Source organism: Micrasema longulum, unplaced genomic scaffold (assembly GCF_059751315.1).
Source record: "Micrasema longulum isolate JH-2025_06_02 unplaced genomic scaffold, ASM5975131v1 h1tg000403l, whole genome shotgun sequence".
In the NCBI taxonomy this organism is placed as follows: Eukaryota; Metazoa; Arthropoda; class Insecta; order Trichoptera; family Brachycentridae; genus Micrasema; species Micrasema longulum.
Window position 1 is genome coordinate 1,561,878 of NW_028277603.1, and position 22,737 is coordinate 1,584,614.

The following is a 22,737-nucleotide window of genomic DNA, read 5'->3' on the forward strand; positions in this document are numbered from 1 at the left end:
ATCATATGGTAAAAATGCAGTCATCAATAGACTTCACTCTCTAGGCAATAAGTACCAGGACATTGGGTGACTCATTTCACATGAAATTTATTACATATAGAACGGCTCTTCTTCTTTATTTTTTTGGCAATAGTTCTAGGTAACTATTTGTTACCTTTGTTAAAAAATTGTTTTAAACTTCTTTATTAGTGTTTTTTTTTTTCTTTTTTCGTTTCTTTTCTTAATTAATTTATAAGTAAAAAATATTTCTCTTTATAATTTTTTTTACATCATATATTTTTATACATAAACATATACTATTTACCTAATTATTAGTTTTCAATAATAATACATATATATATATATTTTTTTTAATGTTATTCAAAATTGACTTCTTAGTTATTTTTTTAACTGGTTCAAAGTATTTCTGATACCAAATTATCTTTTTTTATCGATAATTCTATAACTGGTAAAATTTTATTATTTTATATAGTTTATATTTCTTAGACTTTCTAAATTAATAATATTGTTTTAAATGCTCTGTATTACTTATAATTATGCTTACATGTATGTATATTTAATTGTATTTGTAACTAATATGTAAAAGACACTAAGTGCTGTTTATTTCAATAAAATAAAATAAAATAAAATAAAATAGACTTCTCCTTGCGAGTTAAATATATTTTTTTTTTCTATAGCGGACAGTTAAATTATTTTCTCCAAAACTTCCAATGTGAGCCAGTGGATTATGCAGCCAACAATCTATTAAATGTACTCGAACCAGAGAAAATCAATATGTAAAACACTGACTAACTTAGTGTTGAGTCTTCTTCCTTGTCGGCGATCAGCTCGCGCGCTAACGGGGAAACTGGTGGTCAGGAAAACTGCATGCACACAATTGTCTGGAGTCTGGAGGCGGCGCGGCGGATGATGATTAATGGCGATGGATGATAAAATGTTCGCGGCGTTATATCAACTTTTACGGCGGAAAAGCGAGAAATATTTTTCAACAATTAGAAAAGCGTGTGAACATAAATCGCTGAAAAAGCGAAGAATGGCGCCGAGGACGAGCAGTGTTGCCAACCAACCGATGTCCCGTCAGACGTGACAACCTCACAAATCAAAATTAGCCAGTATCTACTTACATACGATTTTTCTGGCTAAAATACATTAAAACAAATTATCGGCTTAACCAACCATTAAAACTAATATATCAATAAATAAATTCAAAGTAAATTTTAATAAATTTTTTGAACAAGTGTAAAAACTGCATTCTATTTCAATCAGTATTAATGTATAATTATTTTCTATTTTTCTTTATACATCCTATAAGTTTTTTTTGTCATGTACTCGTATATTAAAAATTATATAAATTCTAATAAATAAACAACTAAAACAGCGTAAGTCACTCTCCAAGCACAAGAGTTAGTCTCTATTTTTGGAGAGTTACAGTGATAACATTTACTAGATGTGTAAAAGTAGATTTGTATTAGAATTTAAAAAAAAAAACATGTACCATTTATGAAAATATATTAATTAATAAAAAATATTTTAAAAATCGCAAGAACGCAAAGATTTGCTTATTATATGTGTATATTTTTTTTATTCACCTTTATTATACAATTAAATTGTTCTTAATTGAAATTCCATAAATAAATAGTCAACATGTTAGAACTAATAATGTTGTCAAGTTACGGAAGGTGTTGACCTCGCTCTTTCATGACATTGGTCGTAGGGAGTCAGAAAAGTTGATGCATGCCACGGATTGGAGAACCTTACTGGATGTCAAAAATAAAATATAAAAAATAAGGAATAATTTTTAAAAAAATATTATAAATATCATAAGATGACAACCATGAAGTTTCGCATAAATAAATTGTCTATGTTTTTATGAATGTATGTATGTGTATTGTGTATGCGCATGGGTGGATGTACGTGTGTGTGTGTATGTACATGTGTATATATGTGTATATTTATATATATGTGTATGTCTGTATGTATATGAATCAAAATGTGTATCCGAATAAGTTTATATTTTGTTTGTCTGTGCTCTATATTATTAATTTGTTAACTATTATAATATATTAAAATGTAATTGCCTAGCTTGGAACGGGGTATGTACCCTTGTTAGCTGGGCAAAGTGAACATGGAATTGTATTTTGATAAAGAGTGTGAATAAATAAAAATAAAAATAAATAAATAAATAATGTGTAATAAAATAATAACCTTCGATCTGCTTCATGGGGGTCACGTTCCCCGTGTAAGGAGAAGTCCAGGGTCCATAGCAACAATCTTCAGGCTGCTGCATCCTGCGATCGTCTCTTGAGGTAGACCTTCAGGTCGGGCTGGAGGAGTCACTGCACTTCACTTGTTCAGATATTCCTTGAGCACATTATCGACGGCGACGCGACGTATTCAACAGTTTGGCACTGAGCGCAAATTATTTATATGCGTGATAATTTTTCGTTAAAACATATTTTAATTGATTATTTATCGTTAATTTAGTTTGCTAGTAAAATTTTTTATTGGTTTTCATATATATTTACACTTTTATATACGTAGCGTATAAGCGTATTCGTATAAGCGTATAAAAAAATAAAGTAATTATATGCTAAAACAATACTCGCTTACAGATGAAAAAAATATTTTAACTCAAATGAAAGACATAAGCCCTACAAATCATCACATACAAAAAATATAATCACCAGATCCTAAACACAAAGACAAATTTTATTTATTTATTATGGATAACTTATATAGCGCCATTTTCGTAATAAAATACCTCAAGGGCGCTTTACATGGTGATTCTATTGTTAAGTTAATTTAATTGAAGCTTTTAAATTTGTAATTTAATTAAAATAATTTATTTTGCTGTCACGTGCTACGGATTTATTCAAATGATTTAGAGAACAAGTGGGTTTTAAGTTTTTTTCCGAAACATCACTTCACTTTCACAGCCTCGCACCTCTGCTGGGAGAGCATTCCATGCCATAGGGCCTACGACCGCAAATGCACGTTCACCAAATTTAGTGCGCTGTTTGCGTAGAGGTATAATAACTTTTCCTTTCGCCGTAGACGTAGCTGATCTAAGCGTGAGACGCCTGTCAGCTAGTTCATCTGGAATGCATAGTTCCCTTAAATATTCCGGAGCCAAGTTGTGCAGTGACTTATACATAAGCCAACAGAGTTTGTATTCGACCCTCTGTGGAAAACGTAGCCAGTGTAGTTCCCGAAGTAGTGGAGTGATATGACTGAACTTAGAGATTCCGAAAATAAGTCTCGCTGCGGCATTCAATACAGATTGTAGGCGAGTCATTTTGTTCATTGGTAGACCTGCATAGATACCATTACAATAATCGTTTATTATGCTATTAAAATCTATCACCTACTTCCACAGTCTGTTAAAACAATTAAAAATTAGAAAATGATCAAAAAGGCTACAAAAATGGGTAGTGGAGCAAGGCAGAAGTAAAATGGATCGCCCAAACCAATATTGAGTCAACTGCTCCACAAATTTATAGTCTTTGTTCTTCATTGTACGTTTTATATTAAAAATAATATAGGTGTAAACAAACAAAGAACAAACCATCACGCCGTTTCCCCGCAGGAATAGGCAGAGAGGATAGAACGCCATATCACTCTATCTTTGCATACAGACCTCGCTTCCTCTACATTCATACATCTTATCATGCATACACGCCGATTATTCCTACTTTTGACATGTCCATCTTTAAGTATTTGATGGACTTGATCGTGCCATGTCTTTCTCGGTCTTCCTCGTTTTCTGCATCCATCGCAATGCGCATCGTAGACCCTTTTAGCCGTTCTTTCGCTGTCCATTCGCTCTACATGTTCAAACCAACGCAGCACCCCTTTCTTGATTCTGTCGAAATTGCTTGTCTTGGGCTTACGCAGTTCACGGATCTCGACATTTGTGTATCTATCATCCATCGTTTTACCACAATCGGAAAATTGTTTTCAGGCGTTGCCTAGTATGTGAAATAATTCAGTCAGATGAATCTCTTCACAACGATAAAGGTTTCAGCTCTTTAACTTCACCAAAATCAACAAATGGAAGAATTGAAGAAATATGAATGTCCAAACATTGGCAAAATTGTGAATGTCACACAGTGTGTAATATGGCAACTTAAAACCAAAAACAACAAAATGACTCCAAGGCAACAAAATGACTCGCCTACAATCTGTATTGAATGCTGCAGCGAGACTTATTTTCGGAATCTCTAAGTTCAGGCATACCATTCCACTACTTCGGGAACTACACTGGCTACGTTTTCCACAAAGGGTCGAATACAAACTCTGTTGACTTATGTATAAGTCACTGCACAACTCTGCTCCGGAATATCTACAGGAACCATGCATTCCAGATGAACTAGCTGACAGGCGTCTCACGCTTAGATCAGCTACGTCTACGGCCAGAGGAAAAGTTATTATACCACTAAATTTAGTGAACGCGCATTTGCGGTCGCAGGCCCTATGGCATGGAATGCTCTCCCAGCAGAGGTGCGAGGCTGTGAAAGTGAAGTGATGTTTCGGAAAAAACTTAAAACCCACTTGTTCTCTAAATCATTTGAATAAATCCGTAGCATGTGACAACAAAATAAATTGTTTTAATTAAATTACAAATTTAAAAGCTTCCATTAAATTTATTTAACAATATAAACACTATGTCAAGCGCCTTTGAGGTATAATATTACGAAAATGGCGCTATATAAGTTATCCATAATAATAATAATAATAACAAGGACATTTCATAAGCCCTGTAAATTCCTAGACCTCCATATTCCCTTTTTAAGGTATTCTTCATTCCTGTTGTAATTTGTGTACCTAATGATATTAAAAACATTTTTGAAAAAAATCAAAAACTCAACCTTTGATTGGCTCCACTGAAAAAGTCAAATTACGATTTGTGGCCTTTTTCAATTTAAGGAGCGATATGTTGAATCAAATATATATTTTAAAAAAATTAATTAAAATAGGCAATAATGCGTTTGGAGGGTTTTATCAGTATAACGAATGGTATGTATGTGTACCTGTGTTACATAAAGTGCGTACTGTTTGTATTTTATATCAGACAGGTTTCAATTTTGTTCCTTTAATAAATCAATCGACGGGCAGATTAATTTGGCACCTTCGCACTATCTTCCGACCTACGCCACGCGGACACCCGAAACTTTAAACTGTCATTCGGTAATTATTCTCGAAAGCGATAATTACATCAACGGGACAATACGGCGCGTAATCAACACTCCATTACTTCGCGAGATTCGCCACAAACGCGGGATTTTATTCCGCTGACAACACCGGCGTTAATCAACGCTGCCGATACGGCGAGATTCGAATCCGGCGAGAATGAAATCTAGCGCGTCCGAAACAAGAGACAAACACCTGAATTAATTAAGCGGGAAAACTGACAGATAGATGACAGACGACGCGGACCGAAAGATAAAATGCTTTAATCCGCGCACTCGCTTGATATTTTCAATACGTTTCTTTCGTTACTCGTACGGGGTGCTAGCACACACGACCTGTCATCGGCCCGGGCGAATCCGAACTTCTGACACTGCGAGAGGCGTTAAGAGAATCCGCCATTTTAACCCGGCGATCTTTTTTTGGAAAATCTTTCTCACATGTGGTGTGCGTGTAGCTCGCCTCCGAGTACGCGTCGTACGTTTGGGATCTCTTGCAAACCGGCCGCGACCATTTGTCTGCATTCTCGCTGGATCAATCGCCATAACCACTTATTTCTAAATAATCGTATCCTTTCATGTTCACACTTATCATTCATTTTAGCTGACTGATCAGTTTCATATTTATCACCCAAAACAAATCGGATTGCATATAGCGTAGAACGTCGATCATTACCTACCCAGTCAATTATTATTATTATTATGGATAACTTATACAGCGCCATTTTCGTAATGTAATACCTTACCGTACCGTAAGGGCACTTTACAAAGTGATTATATATATATTTTATTTTTTTTTTAAATACAATTCCATATTCACTTTGCCCAGCTAACAAGGGTACATACCCCGTTCCAAGCTAGGCAATAACATTTTAATATATTATAATAGTTAACAAATTAATATAGAGCACAGACAAACAAAATATAAACTTATTCGGATACACATTTTGATTCATATACATACAGACATACACATATATACACACATGTATATATAAATATACACATATATACACATGTACATACACACACACGTACATACACCCATGCGCATACACATACATACATTCATAAAAACATAGACAATTTATTTATGCGAAACTTCATGGTTGTCATCTATAAATATATATTTTTTTAATTATTCCTTATTTTTTATATTTTATTTTTGACATCCAGTAAGGTTCTCCAATCCGTGGCATGCATCAAATTTTCTGACTCCCTACGACCAATGTCATGAAATAAATTAAATTAGATAAAACAATTACATTTCATGTCTATGATCATGTCTAGTCTGCCTAACTTGGTACAACCTGTTTTAAGGCAGACATTTTTATGCAAAATAAACAAAACATACTAGTTAATTTACCATACAGTTATAAAATATTAATTTATACCATTTATTATTGAAGAATGTATTTTGAGTAAATTTTATGATTTTTCTCGACCTAAACCCAGCAACCAATTTTTTACAAATTACAACAGGGATGGAGAATATTTTAAATAAGGGAATATGGAAGTCTAGGCATTAACAGGGCTTATGACCTATTATTGGCTGGTTTAAGTGGCCACTTTACACACCGTGTAACATTCACAATTTTGCCTATGTTTGATAATAACTTTTCGTCTCGCCGTAGACGTAGCTGATCTAAGCGTGAGACGCCTGTCAGCTAGTTCATCTGGAATGCATAGTTCCTTTAGATATTCCGGAGCAGAGTTGTGCAGTGACTTATGTAAAACGTAGCCAGTGTAGTTCCCGAAGTAGTGGAGTGATATGACTGAACTTAGAGATTAAATAAGTCTCGCTGCAGCATTCAAAACAGATTTTAGGTGCGTCATTTTGTTGCCTTGGAGTCATTTTGTTGTTTTTGGTTTTAAGTTGCCATATTACACACTGTGTAACATTCACAATTTTGCCTATGTTTGAACATGCATATTTCTTCAGCTCTTCCATTTGTTGATTTAAGTGAAGTTAAAGAGCTGAAACCTTTATTGTTGTGAAGAGATTCATCAGACTGAATTATTTCACATACTAGGCAACGCCTGAAAACAATTTTTGAATTTTTAAACTTCTAGGGGTGAAATCCAGTCTTTTGTCTACGAACATTTGGATAAACTCAAATATTGTAATTTTTTTACAAATTTAAAAAATTGAATCCGGGTTATGGTTTTGCAATGTTTGGGTAACATATTGAATATTTTGGGCCCAGAAACCTGAAATTTCTTTGCCCAAATTCAGAGTTTGTGATAGACCCCATGACCCATCCTCTAGTTCGACTGCTGGTATGTAAGAGTGCTCCTTTTGGGATTTATTAAGGGATTGTTATCATATGCTGCGGATTTTTTAAATGATTTAAAAAAAAAGTGGGTTTTAAGTTTTTTCTAAAACATCACTTCACTCTCACAGCCTCGCACCTCTGCTGGGAGAGCATTCCATGCCATAGGGCCTGCAAACGCAATTGCGCGTTCACCGAATTTAGTTCGCTGTTTGCGGAGAGGTATGATAACTTTTCCTCTCGATGTAGATGTAGCTAATCTAAGCATAACACGCCTGTCAGAAGGTTTATCTGGAATGCATAGTTCCCTTAGATATTCTGGAGCAGAGTTGTGCAGTGACTTATACATAAGCCAACCGAGTTTGTATTCCACCATCTGCGGAAAACGTAGCCAGTGTAATTCCCGAAGTAATGGAGTGAGTGATGTGACTGAACTTAGAGGTTACAAAAATGAGTAATTGAATTTCTATAGTTGTAATCTATTTACTCCATTTGCATAGATCAGCTAAAATTAGTTTAATTTTTAAATCAAGGTTTATTTGAAAAAATCGCTTTATTTTCTGTGTCTGGACGGACTAAGAATACAACAAACAAAGAAACAAAACATAACATCACGCAGTTTTCTCGTAGGGGTAGGCAGAGCGGATAGAACGCCACATCACTTTTAAATATCATTATTTCTTAGGTCTGCCAACAAACATACTAGTCTTGATTTCTTTGATAACAAGTTGTCTTCTTTCAAACGATCACTGAATCAAATTTGATTAAAAACCTCTCTCCCGCTTCCACTCCACCAAGTTATCTATGTACTATTGTGTCTTTCTACTTTTCTTTATAATAATTTTCTATGTATAACTAAGTCCTTAAAAATACCCATTGGGCGTATACATAAATAAATTAATACATAAATATGTTGATTTTAATGTGTTATGCGTATTGGTTTATTTATATCAACAGGCGTAAGAGCTTTGTAGATGCTTTGATTCCTACATATTTTCTTTTTTAGGAACTCCACTCCGAAAAGGACGATTTCTGCCAAGAGAAGCATTAGGAATATGATTGAGTAAAAACGAAAGAAACTGAAAAAACCCAAATGTTTAAATTTATTTCAACAGAGAGGGAAAACATCTTTGATAAGGGAATATGGAAATCTAGGCATTTAAAGGGCTTATGACCTGTCATTGGCTGGTTTAAGTGGCCACTTTACACACTGTGTAACATTCACCATTCTGCCTATGTTTGAACATCCACATTTCCTCAACACTTCCATCTGTTGACTTTTGTGAAGTAAAAGAGCTAAACTAGCCAATGACAGGTCATAAGCCCTGTAATGCCTAGACTTCCATATTCCCTTCTCAAAGATGTATTTCAGCTCTTTTACTTCAAAGAAGTCAACAGATGGTGTTGTTGAGGAAATGTGGATGTTCAAACATGGGCAGAATCGTGAATGTTACACAGTGTGTAAAGTGGCCACTTAAACCAGCCAATGACAGGTCATAAGCCCTGTATATATATATATATATATATATATATATAGTTGGATAATTTATATAGCGCCATTTTTGTGAAAATCACCTCAAGGGCGCTGTACAATTAATAAATATCCCAGTACGTCCTGCAGCTACAGAGCGCATGGACGGTTGGGATTCTAGTTCCTCGTTTTCAATTAAGATCAATAAAAAATTATAACAGATAGGAGCTAGATTACAGAACGTCTTGCAGCTACAGAGCGCATAGACAATTAGAAATTTATCCCTCATTTACACATTTTAAAAATTGACAAATAAATTTAGTGTATTAATGATACTAAAAAAAAAAAAATAATAATAATAAAAAGGAGTAAGATTACAACACGTCTGTAAATGCCTAGACTTCCATATTCCACTATCAAAGATGTTTTCCCTCTCTGTTGAAATAAATTTAAATATGAACAACTCCCTGGGGAGGAAATCCAGCCAGTCTGCAAGCATTTGGACATAATCAAACATTGTTGAAACCTAAATGTAATTATGCTTCACCAACTCAATGGAGAATGCTAAGTTTGCGGTGTTAAGTAATATAATTGGAATCGTAAAACGCATAAAATGTTGTTTTTTTTAAATATTAGATACCTAGATACCCACCATTGTCGGTCTTAAACGTGAAGTTTTCACAGCCAAAGCCAACGCAGTATCCTGTGCACCATTAGATGCGTAAAATTAAAAAAAATCGTATATAAAGGGAAATGTATCATGCGTAGCCATATGTAGGTACCCACTCATAGTTTTTCTTATTTCTCAGCAGCCTATGAACAACTTCTGTGGGCGAAAATGTCAAATTCTCCCGCCTAAATTTGACCATAGACACGTGCATTATTTTAGCAATAATTTAATTTCCCGCCCATATTAAACTACCCGCCTGGCCCCGCCCTCCGCCAGCGCGGCCGCGCCGCTATTGGCCGAGCGGGGAGTGGGCGTTAACTAAACACATCTGGGAGCGATTTAGAATTTAGGATAATTTTTGTTTAAATTTAGAAATAGGAAATAGAGGAATTTTGCCAGTGGCGCATCCTGTGAATCAAAAACGCATTAGAAGAAAATCTGTCAAAAACTGACTTAACTTACCGATTTTTTAGACTGAAATTGTCTAAGCTTTGGTTAACAAATATGTACATACATCTTATTGTGTGAAATTTTAGATTACACATCGTCATTTAAAAAAAATATTTTAAAATTAATAATAATGTTTCTTTTTACAAAAAAAAGTCAGCAATCTACTTATTTTTTTAAATATTTTATTTTATAAAGTAATTTGTCGGCCTCGTGGTGTAATGGTCTGCGCATTTGCCTACCATGCGAGAGGTCTCGGGTTCGATTCCCGACATGGTTGATATGAAATGTTTATTTAAAAGGGTGTTTTCACACTAGAATATTTCATAATCCCTGGACTGGTACCTGAAGCGTAAGACCGATCATCTTACCTTCATGTAACAAAAAATAATCAAAATACGCTGCGATTGGTGTTGTAGAGGATTTATTATTATACGCTATTTGTTAGTTCATGTAAAACATATTATGATTTAATGGATTTAACCTTAAGAAATAAATAAATAAAATAATTCAAGTTACTTACAATTTTTGGTTTATTACACACAAAAATACAAAGATTACAGAAATAATATTTTAGAGTGAATTTGAATTCTGGTGAAGACTGAGAAGGGCGAGTGACGTGTTACGCGCCCTTATATAGGTCCATTGGGCACTGTGGCCATAGACAACAACTCTCTGGTCCCCACAGTGTACCAATGCAGTGCCCTATACACCAATAGGTGCAGAAAGAGAATTATGATGTGATGATGAAAAAGTAGATATTCTATGGAAAATTGGATGTAAAAAATGTTTTCTTACACCTACGCGTAAAAATTAAAGCATTTAATTTTACAACGTATCTTCTTTAAAATGCGTGAAAAATTAATAAAAATAAAAATTACTTTAAATGACGTCTCAAGTTCCTCTTAATCGACGAATGATAGTGTTGCAATAGATTTCCGGTTTCTGGGAAGCCAACTCACCAATCAGAACAACTTCCCGAAGTGAACTAGTGACGTCATGCACGGAGTAATTTAAAAATTGTAAAACTTTAAAAAAATCGTAGCGATGATAAACAAGTATTTTGGCTTAGTTCGATAGTTTATTAATAAATTGAAAAATATATAAAACCCAATAAACTTTATTATTACACATGCATATAAAATTTTCAATAACATAATATTATATTTAAAGAATTACAAAGAATAGATTGAATTACATTTAAGTGTTTTGGACAAATATTTTTTTATTGTACAAAATTACTCGTATACAAATACTTATGGAATTATGTTATTTAAAATGTTATCCTAAGAGATTTTTCGCCAAAATTGGGAAAGGATCATAAAATATGTATATCTATCCCGCTATTGCGGCAGTATTTGTTATATTCCCAACACATGCGGACCAAGGGTGTTTGGTATGTAGCATTGCTTAAAATGAGGGTTTGGACGAAAAATTAAAATGAAGCAGCTCAATTTACACTCTTCGACAAAAACGCAACGCTTACTTAACTTTAAACTTTACCTTTTCCATGCAACTGGATTTAATCCCGCATTTAATTATATTTTTTAAAGGAGGTTAGTATGGTAATAATATTTAGCTGATTTCCATAGCGCCATTTTTGTGAAAAATCACACCAAGGGCGTCTTATAATTTTATACATAAACTTACATTCCAAGTAAGCTAACATTACATGTTCTATTATCTGATTAAAAAATTTATGACAAACGAAAGAAGTGAGATTTCAGCTGAGATTTAAACTGACTGGGACTGTTGATGATTCGCAAGTTTTTTTTTATTGTTTTTTTTATTTTTTTTTATTTTATTAGGGAAATCAACAGTTCTACATACATATTTTTAGTAAACAAACAGATATAGTGTATAAACTCAGAACTAATAACAGATATCCACATAGTATACAAAGTTAGTAAATAAAATATATTACATATCAAATAAATACATACAATTTATACATGTAAAAATGTTATTTTCATTCACTCAATAATCAAAGATTTTTCAAATATTAATTTTAAGAACATTAAGTTACTGTAAATTGGGCGGGATAGGGACAAAAATGCTTGAAGAGAGGATAAGGAGGGGAGGGGAGATGTACATATTTATTATTATAATGTCTATTAAGTTACATAATACATTTTTAGTGTAAATTTTAAATCTGACAGAGTGATGTTTGTGTAATCTATATTTTTAAATTTTGTATTGTACATTGAAAAAGTCCTACGAAAAAAAGCATTTTTAACATACGATGTTTTACTTATTGGTACATGAAACAGGTGGTACCGTCTACAAATCCTGGCTGGCACATGAAGGCCGGTTGACAACTGTCAATAGGCCGGCTTCTCCTGAAGAGTTTTAAGTGGTTTCCTCTCCACATGACCAAATGCTGAGAAGTACCTGATTGGCCCACATTAGAATATCCTTCCTGATTCCAACAGTTGAGCTAAAATAATGTAATACAATAGCAGAAAAATCCTCTTTTTGAAATATAAACCTTGTATATTACAAGCAAGGTATAAAATAATGCAACTCCCATAAAAGAAAAAAACGGGTTGACTTGTGAGCTGTTATTTTTGATAGGAATCTCAAGTGCTTTGTGGAATTCACATTTTGCATGTTTGCAGTTTGCATTGCTTAATATTATTATTAATAATTAATAATAATAATGTTTGGCTGATTTAAATAGCGCAATTTTCGTGAATTTTTTTTTTTTTTTTAGCACAAATTATTTCAATATAGTCAAGCGTCTTGACCACTACACCACGGAGGCCGCCATTTTCAAATTTTTAAACTTCTTCTTGAACCAGTTGGTTTCATTACAATATTTGAGTTTGTCCAAAATTGAAATTGAAAATTGTTTTCAGGCGTTGCCTAGTATGAGAAATAATTCAGTCAGATGAATCTCTTCACTACAATAAAGGTTTCAGCTCTTTAACTTCACTAAAATGGCGGCCTCCATGGTGTAGTGGTCAAGACGCTTGACTCACACATGAAAGGTTTCGGGTTCGATTCCCGGTGAGAACACAAACATTAAAATGTGATTTTTCTCAAGCCTGGGTGCTCTGTGATGTAATTCACCACTGCAATTGGGCCTCCTGGCCTGTCGTGGTGCAAAAATAAATAAATAAATAAATTAGTACAAATAAATATAATAATAATAAAAATCAACAAATGGAAGAGTTGAAGAAATATGGATGTTCAAACATAGGCAAAATGGTGAATGTTACACAGTGTGTAAAGGGGCCACTTAAACCAGCCAATGACAGGTCATAAGCCCTGTAAATGCCTAGACTACCATATTCCCGTATTTAAGGTATTCAAAATCCCTGTTGTAATTTGTTAGCAGAAGAGTTTCAATTTGTGAAAAAGTAGCAATTATTTGTAAGAACGTTGAGAGTGTAAAAAGTTATCTCTTTCCTTATTCACAGTGTCAGCGTTGTAAATAAATAGGAATGTTTATTAAACTGCAATTGAAATTAAGAAAGTAGTAAAAAAAACTTGTATAATAGATGTTTGTAAACATCTATTGTACAAGTTTTTTTTTATTTAATCAAGCGCCGCTACTGCACAGCTGATGACTTTAAAGTAGGCGCGTCTTCAAAGTAATTTAATTCGTTCTTACATCAAAGCGTCGGCGTGGGCGTCTCGGCGTCCAACGACCATAATACTCGCAGAAGGAACATTCACGAGTGTATGAGGAAGTTTTGTGCTACCCAAAATAATTTAAGGTATTTTAAATATGTTATCTTGGACAAAATATTTATACCTACTCATATCAAATTAATTAGCAGTTTACATATTATGTATCTTTTTTGGGTAATACCGTGTATGTTGGATTTGATCCGACGTTTCGGCTACCATTGCAGGAGCCATCTTCAGGGAAAACTGTGTGTTTTATAAAGAAATGTATGTGTTTATGTACTAGTAATTTGTACCGTGTCACAGTCAGCAGTAGGCACATTTCTAGTTTTGTAGGAAAGAATAATTATGTTTATGTACTAGTAATTTGTGCCGTGTCGCAGTCGGCAGTAGGCACATTTCTATTCGTTTTTGTCATATGTAGTGCTGGGAACCATGTTGAATTTAATTTAAGCCCGTCGTCATTGTTTATATTATCTGGATGTCTGTGTATTTCAATTGCCTCTTTTATTATTCGTGCACTATAATTACTAAGTTTATGTAGAATTTTTGGTTCAAAGGCGAAAAAATGTCCTGTGTCTATAAAGTGTTCCGCTATTGCGGAATTGTCGGTACAAATTACTAGTACATAAACACATACATTTCTTTATAAAACACACAGTTTTTCCTGAAGATGGCTCCTGCAATGGTAGCCGAAACGTCGGATCAAATCCAACATACACGGTATTACCCAAAAAAGATACATAATATTGATAACAGTGACCGTGAAAACCTTCGCACCTATTTAGCAGTTTACAACTAACTAACTAACCATCACGCCATTTCCCCGGAGGGGTAGGCAGAGAGGATAGAACGCCACACCACTCTGTCCTGGCACACTTCCTTTGCTTCCTTCACATTCATACATCTTCTCATGCACGCACGTCGATTATTCCGACTTTTCACATGACCACTTTCAAGAATTTGTTGTACTTGATCATGCCATGTCTTTCTCGGCCTTCCTCGACTTCTACAACCAGACACATTCGCATCATAAATCTTTTTAGCCGTTCTTCCATCATTCATTCGCTCCACATGACCGAACCATCGCAAAAGACCTTTCTTAATTTTGTCGATAATGCTTAACTCAGCCTTGCATTCTGCTCTAATTTCGACATTAGGGCACCTATCATACATTGTTTTTCCGCACATTCGCCTGAGGGATCGCATTTCAACAGCATTCAGTCTACTTTCGTCTCTTTTTTTCCAACTCCATGCTTCGCTTCCATACATTAGGGTCGGTACCAGAACTCCATTATGAACTGCTAATTTAGCCTCTTGCGATAGACACTTATTTGCTACGACAGACTTTAAGGCACCATTAACTCTGTTACCGGCACTAACCCTCCTTTCAATATCCTTGTCCATATTTCCATCTCTAGTAAACATACTACTCAGATATACAAATTCTTCGACCTGTTTCAAACTATCTCCATTTACTACAATCTTACATTCAGTCATAGTTACATTTCTTTCAAAGACCATGACGTTCGACTTTTGTACATTCATTAGCAAATCACTCTCCTTGCACACTTCGTAAACCTTTGTAACCAAGGATTGCAGTTCCTCTTCGCTGTCAGCTAGGAGGACTGCGTCATCGGCGTACAGAAGGCAACTGACAGTTAGATTACTCATTTTCGCTCCCACATCCATACTTTTCAATTCTTTCATACATTTATCCATTTAGTTTACATGTTCACAAAATTATGCCCAAGCCGGGGCCGAGTAAAGCCACGAAAATAAGGACGTTCAGCGCTACGGGAAATTTAATATAAAAAATGTTTTCTTACGCGCGGTAAAAACGGTTTGCCGGTATTGAAGCAGTGGAAACCGAATAAATTCCACAATTTTTATGACAAACTACCTCTGAAACAGCGTGGGATTTTGCACAAGATTAAGTCTTATTGTCATAATCAACCATCCTTAACCATTATGTCATTTCTTTTGACGTTAATTTCATTTAATTGTATTTCTTTAGCTTATTAAAAAAAGAATTAAAAAAAATAGAAATATATATATATATTTATTGATTGATTTGGTGTTTATTTTGTAGAACTCCATATTTAAACTTATAATTAGAAATCAAACACTGATTTGAGTCTACTGAACACTTTATTTTATTTTTACAAATATAAACATATAAAAATAAAAACTTCGTGACAATTGTTTCGCCTTATTAGGGCATTTTCAAACGAATGTCACAATATATACATTCGTTTGAAAATGCCCTAATAAGGCGAAACAATTGTCACGAAGTTTTTATTTTTATATGTTTATATTTGTAAAAATAAAATAAAGTGTTCAGTAGACTCAAATCAGTGTTTGATTTCTAATTATAAGTTTATATAAATATTGCTTTAATTTTTTTAAAACCAACTTAACTTTTACACACAGTTCTATATTTTATTACTTTATATTGTATTTTTTTTAAATTTATGTTGTTAATACACTCATCTTTTTGTTTTTATACCAACTATACTTCTTAACACTGTTCCTATATTTTATTTCTTTATATTGTGTTTTTTTTTAAATCTATGTTGTTTATATACTCATCTTCTTTTTTTTATACCAACTTTACTTCTTAACACTGTTCTATCTTTTGTTGCTTCATATTGTATTTTTTAAATTTAATGTTGTTTATATACTTATATTTTGTAAAACTTTCATGTATGTAAAAGCCTTATGGGCGTGAAAAAATAATAAAATAAAAAATAAAAATAAAAATAATTGACTTTTATTTTTTTCACATACTGTTTACTTTCAATTACTGTTTTATTACTATTAATATCATGGCATTAAATTTACGTTTACCTGTTATTTTTATAAATAATCAATAATACGTAATTGAATAATTTTGCCTAAAGAAAGTTTTATAAATGCATTGTTTTTCTTTTTTAAATTTATTTCAACAGAGAGGGAAAAATTTTTGAGAAGGGAATATGGAAGTCTAGGCATTTACAGGGCTTATGACCTGTCATTGGCTGGTTTAAGTGGCCACTTTACACACTGTGTAACATTCACCATTCTGCCCAAGTTTGAACATCCACATTTCCTCAACTCTTCCATCTGTTGACTTTTGTGAAGTAAAAGAGCTGAAACCTTTATCACGTGGGTGAGATTCATCCGGCTGAACCAAATCACCTCCTACTAGGCAACGCCTGAAAACAATTTTCCAATTTTTATACTTCTTCTTTTACCAGGTAGTAATTCAACAATGTTTGATTATGTCCAAATGCTTGCAGACTGGCTGGATTTCCTCCCTAGGGAGTTGTTCATATTTAAATTTATTTCAACAGAGAGGGAAAAATTTTTGAGAAGGGAATATGGAAGTCTAGGCATTTACAGGGCTTATGACCTGTCATTGGCTGGTTTAAGTGGCCACTTTACACACTGTGTAACATTCACCATTCTGCCCAAGTTTGAACATCCACATTTCCTCAACTCTTCCATCTGTTGACTTTTGTGAAGTAAAAGAGCTGAAACCTTTATCTCGTGGGTGAGATTCATCCGGCTGAACCAAATCACCTACTAGGCAACGCCTGAAAACAATTTTCCAATTTTTATACTTCTTCTTTTACCAGGTAGTAATTCAACAATGTTTGATTATGTCCAAATGCTTGCAGACTGGCTGGATTTCCTCCCCAGGGAGTTGTTCATATTTAAATTTATTTCAACAGAGAGGGAAAAATTTTTGAGAAGGGAATATGGAAGTCTAGGCATTTACAGGGCTTATGACCTGTCATTGGCTGGTTTAAGTGGCCACTTTACACACTGTGTAACATTCACCATTCTGCCCAAGTTTGAACATCCACATTTCCTCAACTCTTCCATCTGTTGACTTTTGTGAAGTAAAAGAGCTGAAACCTTTATCTCGTGGGTGAGATTCATCCGGCTGAACCAAATCACCTACTAGGCAACGCCTGAAAACAATTTTCCAATTTTTATACTTCTTCTTTTACCAGGTAGTAATTCAACAATGTTTGATTATGTCCAAATGCTTGCAGACTGGCTGGATTTCCTCCCTAGGGAGTTGTTCATATTTAAATTTATTTCAACAGAGAGGGAAAATTTTTTGAGAAGGGAATATGGAAGTCTAGGCATTTACAGGGCTTATGACCTGTCATTGGCTGGTTTAAGTGGCCACTTTACACACTGTGTAACATTCACCATTCTGCCCAAGTTTGAACATCCACATTTCCTCAACTCTTCCATCTGTTGACTTTTGTGAAGTAAAAGAGCTGAAACCTTTATCACGTGGGTGAGATTCATCCGGCTGAACCAAATCACCTACTAGGCAACGCCTGAAAACAATTTTTCAATTTTTATAGTTCTTTAAATATGAACAACTCCCTAGGGAGGAAATCCAGCCAGTCTGCAAGCATTTGGACATAATCAAACATTGTTGCATTGTTTTTCATTCAATATTCTACATAACCTTTTATAGGGTCAAAGCACCAGTTAATGACCCCCCCCCCCCCTAGTAAATGAACATTGGTTAATAAAACACAATATATTAAGAATTGCTACATGTGTCCAGTCAAAAAACTTTTAACACTAAAATACGACAAAAGCAGTAGGCGGACACATCTTTTGGTAAGAAACAAATCTATCAGTTTTGAACTGTGAGTTGTCAAAATGTAATAGTGCGTCTTCCCGTTATTGTTCTGAGATTGATAGTGTTTTTATAAGGAAAGGTGTGGTAAGTGTTTTATTTGATGCTATTTCTTATGCAATTCTTTGAATATACCCATATTCTAACGTGTTAGGGTGTTTTGAATGTTATGATGTAACTAAATCTGAGTATTATTTTTACTGGGGTAGTAGTGGTCATTCACTGGTGATCCTGCTATTTTTTTAGAGTAATATTAATTATAATTGTAATACTCGTATTTCAATAAAAAAGTAAAAGTACTTAGAAAAATTAATGTGTTTTTTATTGTTTTCTTTTGTTTTGTACGCTTAAATAATGAAATGTATACCTTTAATGTGGATTCCACTACAAGCTGAACCTTAAACGGTCATTCTTTGGTGCTTTTACCCCACAAGTCCAAAGAGGGATTAAAAAACATTAAAGTCCCATAGTAAGTTATTTAATAGTCCATATTTCAAATGTTTTTTTCTTAAATATTCTAATCAAAAACCTATATATCCAAAAAAACAGCAATTAATAGTGTTTTTACTTCGAGAGATACATTTGAAACAGTTTTACAACTTCAAACCGATCAATTTACCAAATGTGACATCCAACATTTCAGCTTTAAAGTACAGAAATTAAAATTAATAATGATTAAAATTTCGGGTAATAAATCCGGTGTTTTGCAGACGGGACGTTGGAATGTCAAAATTGTCCAAGTAATTAGTTTACACAATTAGTTGAAGTGGATGGAAGATTAAGCGATTAAGAGCGTCGTGACAGAAAAAGATAAATGAGGCCACGAAGCCAAATAAATACCGGATACATATTTATGAAATCACATGACAGTTTACGATCTGTCAGTCACCTTATAAGTGATAGAATCTATGCGTGTTATTTCACAGATTAGGTAGGAACCTAGGGAAGAGTGCTCTAAGAGTGCGCGGTTCAAAAGAATACGCATTGATTAGGTACACAGTAGAACTCTTAATATCCGAACTCCGACTATCCTAATCGCTGATTTTCCAAATCGCTTTGACCGAGATGTTCAGCAAGCAATGACTTTCATTTACAGTAGGGTACATATATACTCGTAATGTACTAATGTACAGCACATGTAACTATGTTAAGGTTGCAGGTATGCACCGGACGATCAGGTTCTGCCTGGGACGGTGCGAGAAGAGTTGAGGATCTTCACAGATGGCAGTCTCTTAGACGGCAAAGTGGGTGCAGCTTTTGTACCATACTGTGGCGTCAAAGAACTGCCGTCGAGAAAGTTGAAACTCGGCGATTTTTGCTCCGTGTTTCAAGCGGAACTCTTTGCGATCAGAGAATCCCTCGTCTGTGTTTTGAAGAAGCCACTGATCAGATGGGAGAAAATAACGAACCTGACGGATTGCAAATCTGACGTCCATGCAATAACTGACCGAAATTCAGTCAACTCTATTGTATTTAATGGACATCAGATCAGATATCCAGAACTACGATGCAGACACCAGGACGTGTACATCGGCTGGATAAGGGGGACACTGCGGCATCCTTGGCAACGGAAAAGCTCAGGAGGCTACGCTCAAGAAGACAGCCCCCGATTTCACTGATTTCCCGCTCAGCTTTGCCAAAAGGAAAATTAGAAGCAGGACCCTTCGACTCTGGGACGATCGTTATTTGAATGAAAGTACTGGAAGTGTTACTAAAATGTTTTTCCCTATCATTTTTCATGCCTATGATTTCAGAAGATTGCAGAAAGCTGTCTACGAGCTGACCTAGACTCTTACGGGTCGTGGTGGGTTCATGAGTTACCTGCATTGCTTCAAGCTCTCCGAGGTCGACAGCTGCCCGTGCGACGATAAAACTCCTCAAGATGTCCCTTACCTGTTGATGCATTGCCCCTTTTTCAGCTTTCAAAGACAACAGCTAGAGGCGCGATGCAGAAGCTTGGGCGAAGATCTATGCGACATCCCATCGGAGATAGGTAATAAAGAACTCACACGAGAGGTAGTATCATACATGGTCAATATAGGGCAGGCGATTGGTAAAATAATCCAAAGTAGGGAACAAAATGCCGAACACTCCTCTAGTGGAACGGCAGGCCTGTTGACTGCTGCCAACAGGCCGGATTCGGTGGTTTCCTCTCCACATGAGCAAGAATGAGAGAATGAAGAAGATAAGCTGAGAAGTTCATGACTTGGCCCACTCTAGAATATCCTTCCTGATCCTAACAGTTTAATCAATTTAAAGAAATGTAATCGCAGAAAAATCCACTTTTTTAATATTAACCTTGTATATTTATTTATTTAACACTTTATATACAAATACAATTATGCATTTAAGGGCTGGCATATTGCCCTAAGGCAATTTCTTCCTACCTACCCAAACCGTTCAGTTTAAAAAAATTATAAGTACCTGCATGGACATATTTTAACAGAATGCAATAATTTTATGTAACAATTTAAAACAAAAATTGACTAAAAAAAGTACAATTACAGTATGAGTAAGGTAAAAAATAAGCAACTTGCCTTTTCATTTTATTAATTAAAAGCTCATTTTCTTTAAAAATAGTTTTTCCTGCCATTTTTAACTTGCATACAGTAATGAATTAAAATCTCAGAGTAATAATTTTCTAGAGAAGCCCTTAAGCTATATGGCATAGATCATAGGGGTTTTAAATTGTTGGTTCGGTTTGAGTTTGGTTTGAGGTTTAACAATGAACGTGTAATGGACGGTTTAGGTTAGCCCTTGAAATTCTCAACCCAAGTGCCTACCAGTGACGAGCGGTGAGTTTTTAAATTGGTAAGCTATGAACATTCTGATAAAATGTCCATGGCGGTAGTATGGCATATAAAAAACAAGTCAATTTTATATTTAATAAATAATTCAAAAAAATGGCTCCAGCGGCTAATAGTTTCAGTAAAAATATTTTCTAATGTAACACAAACATTTGATTTAAAAAATACAATTTAAAGAAACAAAATTGCAAAAAAAATGGACCCCTTATGGATCCAAACCCCCGCCACCGTCATTGGAAAGCAACGACCCATCCGCGAAGCTATTTCGCATTTTGGGTCATGTGTCGAAAAAGTAATTAATAAACTAGATAATTCATTAGCGCACCGGTGCATCTTTGGTTAAGTCAGACTATTATAACTTGTCTTGAAGTAAAACACTATTTCTTAATAAATGATAATAATTTAAAAGTATTCCTTACCGAGTACGATAGTTCACCAAACAAAACATACATTACGTTTTAAGAATCATTGTTTCATCGACTTTTATATCACATTATTATTCACAAAACGACATAAGTTCTGCATATTATAATTTTTCATAAATATTCTTAACACTATACACTAGTAACGTTTTTATCATAACTCTAACTAAATTTTGAAAGTTTAAATAGATACTGAAGAATAACCTACAATATTCAACTGTCACCGTATGCACAAAAACGAATTACAATTCAAAAACAATTAGCGAATCTTTGTTTTTTAAAACCCACTAAAGGATTCATACTATATTATGGAAATATCAAAATATTAATTTATTTTAAAGCAAGTTAACTTTCAAACCACCGAAACATAAGTATGATTAATTACTTACTTATTATTGTAACTTCCCTGTTAAGACATACAAAATATATTCGTTATCTCTTTCTCACACATAACGAGTGCGTATATTGTCACCTCCCTTAGACTGTCGTAAGTCAAATTGATGTATTTTAAAGAAACTAGCCCTTATGAAAAAGTATTGAAAAACTAAATTGCATTAATGAAAGCTGCAAGATTTTATTGTAATCGCAAGTGTAATTTTTCGAACGAGATTCTAAAGTTTTAGGTTAAAGACGTATTTGAATTAGTGATTTTAAAGTGAGCTAAGTAATCTCGTGTAATCCAGAAGTAATAATTTTGGCCAATAGAGGCGCAACTGATCGCTGTATGGAATAAAGGAATATGATATAAATGTACTTACCCAAGAAAAGTCATATGTTTTTGGGGATGTGTTTTTTCCTTATAATACTACAGTATTATAAAACATTACATACGATGTCAAAAAAATATGGTAAGTTGCATGTAATCGATTATAAGGAGCATTCGCCCCTGGTGCCTACGGCCTGTTGTTTTGCTGTAAGCTGTAAGCTGTAGCTAACTCCGTGGTCAGTAATCATATAATGGGTTTTCTTCATACGGGCGACACCATTAGGTTCAAGTCACACCACGTTTCTACTTAAGGATAAACTATTAATTTACAGTAATAATGGTGTTAAAATACATATTTCTATAAAATTAAAGAAAACCTTTTTGTTACCATTGAGATACAATAATATATGGATGACACTTCATACAAATCCGAGCTAAAAAGTCATCCCCAAAGCGGAGGGTGCAAGTGTC

General features: G+C 34.3%; 1 protein-coding gene across 1 annotated transcript in view; it reads right to left on the minus strand.

Annotated features, from left to right (window-relative positions):
* The window catches only part of org-1 (T-box transcription factor 1), a 125,740-nt gene that overhangs the window by 100,604 nt on the left and 2,399 nt on the right, over positions 1–22,737 (minus strand). The gene's annotated exons all lie outside the window — the stretch shown is intronic.